The 7,966-nt window shown below is 36.8% G+C and overlaps 2 long non-coding RNA genes across 5 annotated transcripts; both read right to left on the reverse strand.

Annotated features, from left to right (window-relative positions):
* Positions 1-2,521: 2,521 nt before the first annotated feature.
* On the reverse strand, positions 2,522-2,919 carry LOC111807648. Its single transcript, XR_002816969.1, has 2 exons — positions 2,788-2,919; positions 2,522-2,624 (listed from the first exon to the last, which is right to left on the reverse strand). It is a non-coding gene; the product is annotated as an uncharacterized LOC111807648 (long non-coding RNA).
* Positions 2,920-4,139: 1,220 nt separating this feature from the next.
* Positions 4,140-7,568, reverse strand: LOC111806615. 4 transcript variants are annotated; one of them, XR_002816842.1, is made up of 4 exons: positions 7,216-7,568; positions 6,266-6,757; positions 6,053-6,177; positions 4,140-4,541 (listed from the first exon to the last, which is right to left on the reverse strand). It is a non-coding gene; the product is annotated as an uncharacterized LOC111806615 (long non-coding RNA). The 4 variants fall into 4 exon arrangements; XR_002816841.1 differs by having other exon boundaries at positions 4,140-4,242; positions 4,406-4,541; positions 6,266-7,568; XR_002816843.1 differs by having other exon boundaries at positions 6,266-7,405; positions 7,484-7,567.
* Positions 7,569-7,966: the final 398 nt, after the last annotated feature.

Genomic DNA, 7,966 nt, shown 5'->3' on the forward strand with positions numbered 1-7,966 from the left:
TGCTCCCTCTCTCTCTCTCTCCTATCTTTCTGCTATGTTCTTGTCTTCTCTTTCAGCTTGAAACAATCCTAAGATATCTGTTGCTTAAAAGATTCATCAATTGTGTTCTAATTGGATTTCATTTATTTGAATTGGAAAGAGATAATCTAATGCTTAATTGGAAAAGAACAAAAAAGGAAATAAAGGGTAATATTATTATAAGAAAGAGTAGTGGGGCAATAATGATTTGTTGAATAACTTACGAGTGTAATCTTAATATCTGAAGCAAACGTTGAGACATAGTGAAAGCGATTGAGGCCTTCATATATCAATGAAATGTTGACCGACAGAGTTCTATCTCTCCAAAAATTAAATAAAATTCCTAGTGGAAGTGCTCCAAATTCCTCACCTCCTCCCTTGTTTCAGTAATTTAGTCCATTTTGCAATGAGTTTCCTGTTGAATTTTTGGTCGCATCACCTTTCATTACCCACTATCCACGCAACCGAATATATGTTTTAGTTTTTAACGTCTCGTATCTCGATTTTTTTACTTTTATAATATGGTTCTTAGCGTTTTTCGTTAAATTATAAGTTTAGTCTTAAAACTCGAGTTTTGCGTCCGTGAAACACCCTCGAGATTGTTTGAGACAAAAGCCCTGTCTCCCTTCTAAAACGTAAAGAAAACTCTACAAGCTTTCCCTTTGTTCTATATTGAAATGCTTGTCCGTTCTTCCAAACGCTACTATTAGGTCATGAACTGATATCGTATACCGAGATTAAAAGATTTTCGATTTTTCTTTTTTAAGTGTCAAACTATTGCTTATTTTAATTGCACAAATGCTTAACACTTTTATATATTGGTGTTGCCAAACTCAGAACCCCATCAATATTGTTCTTCTTCTTCCTCTTCACCAAACAGACCTTTTTTCTTCATTATTTGATCATCATCACCTTCAAATTGAGTCTCAGTCAAATTCCACTACTTTCATTATAAATTGTTGCCATCAAGAACCATTTTTCTCAGCAGCACCACAGCATGTAAATCTTCTTCAAATTCAGCTCTACAAGGAACACCGTAGTTCTTCTTCTTCTTCTTCTTCGGCCGCCGCCTTCGCCACGGTCGCCGCCGCTGCTCCTCCTCTGAAAATGGGTGTTTTTTGTCTCTCTCAGTTCAGAGCTCAATTTGGCTGACTTGTGAAACATGTAGACAAAGGGAATGGTGAGGCACACAGGGCAAAGCCAGGCACTTAAAACGCTGTGTTTCAGTATAATTAACATCATCAACGCACAAAAAGGTGAGTTTCTTATACAAATTAATGAGTTTGTTAACTGGGAATGACAATAAATGAGGTTTAGAATCCCAAAGTTTGTTCCTTTTTCTGTGTGTTTGTGTTGTTTTTTGATGCTTTTATGAGCCATTATGATGAGGCTTTCAAGCAGCTTATGAACAAAAGCTTATTGCATTTATTATAAAAGATCCTGTCTTTCTTTCTTTCTTTCTGTATTTTGCATGAAATACTTCTTCTCCCAGAAACGATTCCGTTTCATTTTTGTCGTTTGAACGAGCTTTTCGGTTCTAGAATGTGGAGTGAGGATTCGAGCAACGTTTGTTAACCACTTATAAGTTTCTTCGTTTTGTTATCAACTTTCGACCAATGATTTCAAAAGCCGAACATATATATTGCAATTTGAATGAACATTATTTATTTTTAGAATTTGATTTAGAATTCAAATATGTTTCTTTATAATCGGGTCTTAGAGTAACTTTTAAATCCATCTTTGAATATTTTGTAAAATAATTCTACGTTAAGTTTCTTTTTAATTCAACAATTTATGAAAAAAATATTCAAATATAGATCTTTTGAATAAATGTGTAATATTAGGAGTAGATAAGAGCGGTGGTAAGAGCAAATGCACAACTTCAAAGCCACTAAGGAGTGGAAGAAAATGAGGGTATTTTTTGTGTTGTACCTACAATTAGAATCGAATCATTGGAACAAATTCTTCGATCTCATTTGATAACGACTAGATGTGCGTCTTTGTAAGCTGTGCGTGTTTCGAACTTTAACTTAAATTATGAATGCATTTTTAAAAGTAAACAACAAAAGAGAGAAATTCATAGGTGAAACGAGAATTTATAAACTTAGTTTACAAATAAACATAGAATTCAAAACGAGCATATATCTCAATTGATAAGACGTTAGTTACCATTTTTCAAGGGCAATCGTTCGATCTTTCACTTTCACATTTGTTAAAAAAGACAACCCTTCAACGACCGTATAAAAAAAAAAAAAAAAAAAAAAAAAAAAAAAAAAAAAAAAAAAAAAAAAAAAAAAAAAAAATTAGTTCATCTATTTAAGTCACCATTTTCAACAATAACAACGTTTTGTTTGAAAAGAAATGTTCACGTGGTTGACGTGTAATTTGAGGCATTCAAAGGTAGCTCTAATTGGCTTGTATTTGTCTACGACCACGTACACTTTAAAGTTTAAGTTAGTACTCCGTTTGAATTTGGATTAGAGCAAGCTTACTTAAGATCGTATTGTTTTAAGGAAATGTGTGTTAGAGCTTGTTTGAAGAAAGCTCTAGTCTGTATCCAAAATTTCCATAAAATCTCGCACCAATGCGGTACTTAGCTGCATACACTCTAAAACTCAAGTTAGTATAGCGTTCAAATTGGTATAGAGTCGAACTTAGTTAAGATTGCATTACTTTTATGAAGAAATGTCAATCGTCTTCCACCAGGGAAGGTGTGTCAGAGCTTTCCTACGATATTTAACGATTTGTACCGTGTGAGCTTGCATTTACCTTATTGTTTTCTAACCAAGTCGCCCAGATGGTCAAGATCGTGTTTGGCAGGGGTCAGCCTTTGACAATGTTCGACATTCACCTCGATGCGCTTTAGGCTAAGGCTTCAACAACAAGACGAGCTTTATTTCATCCCCTATTTTTTGAAGAATTAACAGAACTCATTATAGTTTCAGGAATCAGGAATCCTAATCTTAGTGCCTAAAACATGCATGAAATTGCATTTAGCTTTAATGAAAATGGCAATAGTTGGTGAATGGTGGGTCAAAGTGTCTTCAAAAAGTGCATTTATCAAATTCACGTACATGCAACTCAAAGAAGCCATCAACAACAATGTAAAAGATAAAAGAAAGATGCTTCTTTCATGTTTATATTAATTACATTAAAGATGAACGCCTAATAGATGTAATTTGTTTTATAGGGAAAAAAATGCACTCTCCTTTTCTCTCTCTCTCATGGCTCAAAGTTGTAGGGAATATTTTAAAGACGAGTGTTTTGATATTAAGTCAAAGAGAACATCATATGTGAACGTTTTGATGGTAGTGGTAAAGTGGCGTAAGTCATGGTGCAGTGGTGGGGGTGGTTGAATTCTGTGTGTTATGTTCTATTGATTTCTTTGACTAATCCATCTATCCATAGTCTAAAAAGGGCTACAACCAACCAAACCACAAAGATCAAGAAGAATTTGGAGGTCTTGGTTAAGTCATTTAGATCCAAGCAAATTTCGAGACTAGTTGGTTTGTCATCTCAGAACAAGGATTTGAAAACAAAAACAAAAGATTGTGATAGTTTCGTTGTAACAGCTCAAGCCCACTTCTAATAGATATTGTCCTCTTTGAGCTTTTANAAAAAAAAAAAAAAAAAAAAAAAAAAAAAAAAAAAAAAGTGCTAGTGGTTGGACTAGACCGACGCTCTTCAAAGTCGTGAGAATGGAAGAAAGGAGAGCATAGTTGGAAAATGCAGTGTGTTATGGGCATAGAGTGGGAATCAAACCATAAAAAGAAACCCAAAAAAAATTCCAATCTGTTATCATTAAATTTGACAAAAGGATGGTGAATGGGTTAAAAAATCCTTTGTCAAAGCTGTTGCAGAATATGTGATCTCAGCCAAGACTTGATGCTGCCTTCAATAATCTTCTTCTAACTTACAATCATAGTTCATCTATTTAAGTCACCATTTTCAACAATAACAACGTTTTGTTTGAAAAGAAATGTTCACGTGGTTGACGTGTAATTTGAGGCATTCAAAGGTAGCTCTAATTGGCTTGTATTTGTCTACGACCACGTACACTTTAAAGTTTAAGTTAGTACTCCGTTTGAATTTGGATTAGAGCAAGCTTACTTAAGATCGTATTGTTTTAAGGAAATGTGTGTTAGAGCTTGTTTGAAGAAAGCTCTAGTCTGTATCCAAAATTTCCATAAAATCTCGCACCAATGCGGTACTTAGCTGCATACACTCTAAAACTCAAGTTAGTATAGCGTTCAAATTGGTATAGAGTCGAACTTAGTTAAGATTGCATTACTTTTATGAAGAAATGTCAATCGTCTTCCACCAGGGAAGGTGTGTCAGAGCTTTCCTACGATATTTAACGATTTGTACCGTGTGAGCTTGCATTTACCTTATTGTTTTCTAACCAAGTCGCCCAGATGGTCAAGATCGTGTTTGGCAGGGGTCAGCCTTTGACAATGTTCGACATTCACCTCGATGCGCTTTAGGCTAAGGCTTCAACAACAAGACGAGCTTTATTTCATCCCCTATTTTTTGAAGAATTAACAGAACTCATTATAGTTTCAGGAATCAGGAATCCTAATCTTAGTGCCTAAAACATGCATGAAATTGCATTTAGCTTTAATGAAAATGGCAATAGTTGGTGAATGGTGGGTCAAAGTGTCTTCAAAAAGTGCATTTATCAAATTCACGTACATGCAACTCAAAGAAGCCATCAACAACAATGTAAAAGATAAAAGAAAGATGCTTCTTTCATGTTTATATTAATTACATTAAAGATGAACGCCTAATAGATGTAATTTGTTTTATAGGGAAAAAAATGCACTCTCCTTTTCTCTCTCTCTCATGGCTCAAAGTTGTAGGGAATATTTTAAAGACGAGTGTTTTGATATTAAGTCAAAGAGAACATCATATGTGAACGTTTTGATGGTAGTGGTAAAGTGGCGTAAGTCATGGTGCAGTGGTGGGGGTGGTTGAATTCTGTGTGTTATGTTCTATTGATTTCTTTGACTAATCCATCTATCCATAGTCTAAAAAGGGCTACAACCAACCAAACCACAAAGATCAAGAAGAATTTGGAGGTCTTGGTTAAGTCATTTAGATCCAAGCAAATTTCGAGACTAGTTGGTTTGTCATCTCAGAACAAGGATTTGAAAACAAAAACAAAAGATTGTGATAGTTTCGTTGTAACAGCTCAAGCCCACTTCTAATAGATATTGTCCTCTTTGAGCTTTTACTTTCGGACTTCCCCTCAAGGTTTTTAAAACGCATCTGCTAGAAAGAGGTATCCACACCCTTATAAAGAATGTTTCATTCTCCTCCTTAACCGATGTGGGATCTCACAATCTACTCTCTCTTCAGGCCCAGTGTTTTCGCTGGCACACCCTTCTTCGGGACCCCCAATCCACCCCTCTTTGGGGCTCAGCCTCCTTTCTGGCACATCGCCCGGTGTCTGGCTCTGATACCATTTGTAACAGCCCAAGCCTACCACTGGCAAATATTGTCTTATTTGGGCTTTCTCTTTCGGGTTTCCCCTCAAGCCTCAAGGTTTTTACAACGCGCCTGCGAGGGAGAGGTTTCCACTCCCTTATAAAGAATGTTTCATTCTCCTCCCCAATCGACGTGAGATCTCACACTCATCCTGCTAGGGAGAGGTTTCCACACCCTTATAAAGAATGTTTCATTCTCCTTCCCAACTGACGTGAGATCTCACATTCGTCCTGCTAGGGAGAGGTTTCCACACCCTTATAAATAATGTTTCATTCTCCTCCCCAACCGACGTGAGATCTCACATTCGTCTTCTTACTGAGCAAGTAGCTAGGAAAGTTGCTTTAGAACAAAACGATCCCGTGATAGAAAATGAGATTGTATTCCATGTTTTCAGTGTTATTCAACAAGCACAAACCACTACTCATCATCTATATCCCCTATAATTAACTGAAGAAAACCCAAGGCAGTTACATATTATCAACACTAGCACAGTTTCAATGAATGCATTGTTTATACTACATGAGAGAGAAAGAGAGAGCATGGGTACCTTCAATGACAACATTAATTGGATTTCAGTTGATGTCTCAATGAATCAATCATCTGCTTCAGAACTGCCATAATCTTGGTCCTACGTGAATGTCCCTGAGTTTCAAGACTTCGTGATGGGTTTACCTGCAAAGTGAAGCTAGCATTTAGCAGGGAGGGAGGAATGGCCTACGAGAGTGAAGGACAACCCAATTGTCTATCAGCAAAACATCACCTTTCTGCCAGGGAATGGAAAGAGACTCCTGTTCCAGAATTCTCAAGCAGCCATTGATGATATCAGCTGGCAATGGCGTACCGTCCCGATACGTTACGGCCTTCGCAGGACATTCCTCGCATCTTCCCAGCCGGTGTTAGCTGCAACCATGCTGTTAAACCAAATTTCGCACTGTGGTACTTCATCATACTTGATAGCTGGGATTGGACCCATTACTGTTTTCACTCCATCTTTTAACCACTCCAACTTAGCTAGGTTAGAAATCACGGATCTCCACAATGGTATGATATTGTCCACTTTGAGCATAAGCTCTCATGGTTTTGCTTTGGGCTTTCCCAAAAAGCCTCGTACCAATAGAGATGTATTCCTTACTTATAAAACCATGATCATGACCTAAATTAGCTAACGTAGGACTCCCTCCCAACAATCCTCAAGCCCCGGAGAAAGTTTAGGTATGTTAAACCGACTTGATAAGTGAAGTTCTTGTTCAAACTGTAAACAAAGCATTTTGAACTAATATATGATGGAACACACAAGACAGTAGAGAGAAAAGGTTAGGTGCAAAAATGTTTGATATAAGGCAAGAACGTGTAGGTTATAGTAAGACCAATTGTTCATAGGCTCTATTATCATGCAGCGAAACAAATTTGATTATCGTGGAAATCAATCTTCATCCTTTCAAGTAACTTGATTTCCTTTCTCAGAGAATATGTAATTTCTATGCATTTTAACATGATTTCAAATCATCAATCTACATCCTTTCAAGTACTTCGAACGAACCTAAGTCATTTCAGAGATCAAACCCCTTAATTACATTGATAATTCAGAGCTACAAATTAAACGATGCTACTAAGTAATCAATTTCCATTCATAGATATTAATCAGAAAGATCTTGTACAAGTCCCTAAAATCAAAAGGCCCAAAAATGTGGGACAGAGTACAATGAGTACCTGGCCCAATTCGTGGTGAAAAGGGATCTGCCGGTCCGACGGTGATCCGTTGGCCGTGAAAACCCGACCAACGACCTTGGTTCGAGAAGCTACGCCTCCGACGTACGGTAACTCATCGTAACCAAAGGCCTCCACGACGTTGTTGAAGTCGGATGCCGCTTCTACCGGAAAACCTCTGAAAAGTACTGCTCTGGACTTGAGAATTAGTGAATTAGTTAATGATTTCTGGACATTGATGACTCGAGTGAAGGACAGAATGATGACTCACGGTGGCGCTTGTTCTTGACGCGCGCCATTTGAGGACGTCGTGCGGTTCTACGCGGTGGAGGGAAATGCATCGGCAGGCTGCCGGGTGCCACCTGGATGTTAGTTCGACTGGGTTCGAGAAATTCGACGCCAACGCTTGATTTATTGGGCTTGGGCCTTCACAGTTCATGATTCTATTGGGCCTTGGTAATTGATGAACTCTATTGGGCCTTCATTAAACACTTTTTTTGGGCTTCTAATATCAGAAATTTTATTGGGCTTGTGCCTTTTGAAAAATAGAAAATGCATTTTGTTGTTGGAAAAAATGGTAAAACGTAATATTTTAATATTATATTGAATTTACTAAATAAAGGGTTTAACTATAATAATAAAATAGATTATTGTACATAAAAAAATATAAATTATGAAGCAGTTAATATAGTAAAATAATTAATTGATAATTTATTCTAAAAAAACATTTTAACTGTGTTTCAAAAATACTCTT

The sequence above is a fragment of the Cucurbita pepo genome, chromosome LG12 (genome assembly GCF_002806865.2).
Source record: "Cucurbita pepo subsp. pepo cultivar mu-cu-16 chromosome LG12, ASM280686v2, whole genome shotgun sequence".
Classification (NCBI taxonomy): Eukaryota; Viridiplantae; Streptophyta; class Magnoliopsida; order Cucurbitales; family Cucurbitaceae; genus Cucurbita; species Cucurbita pepo.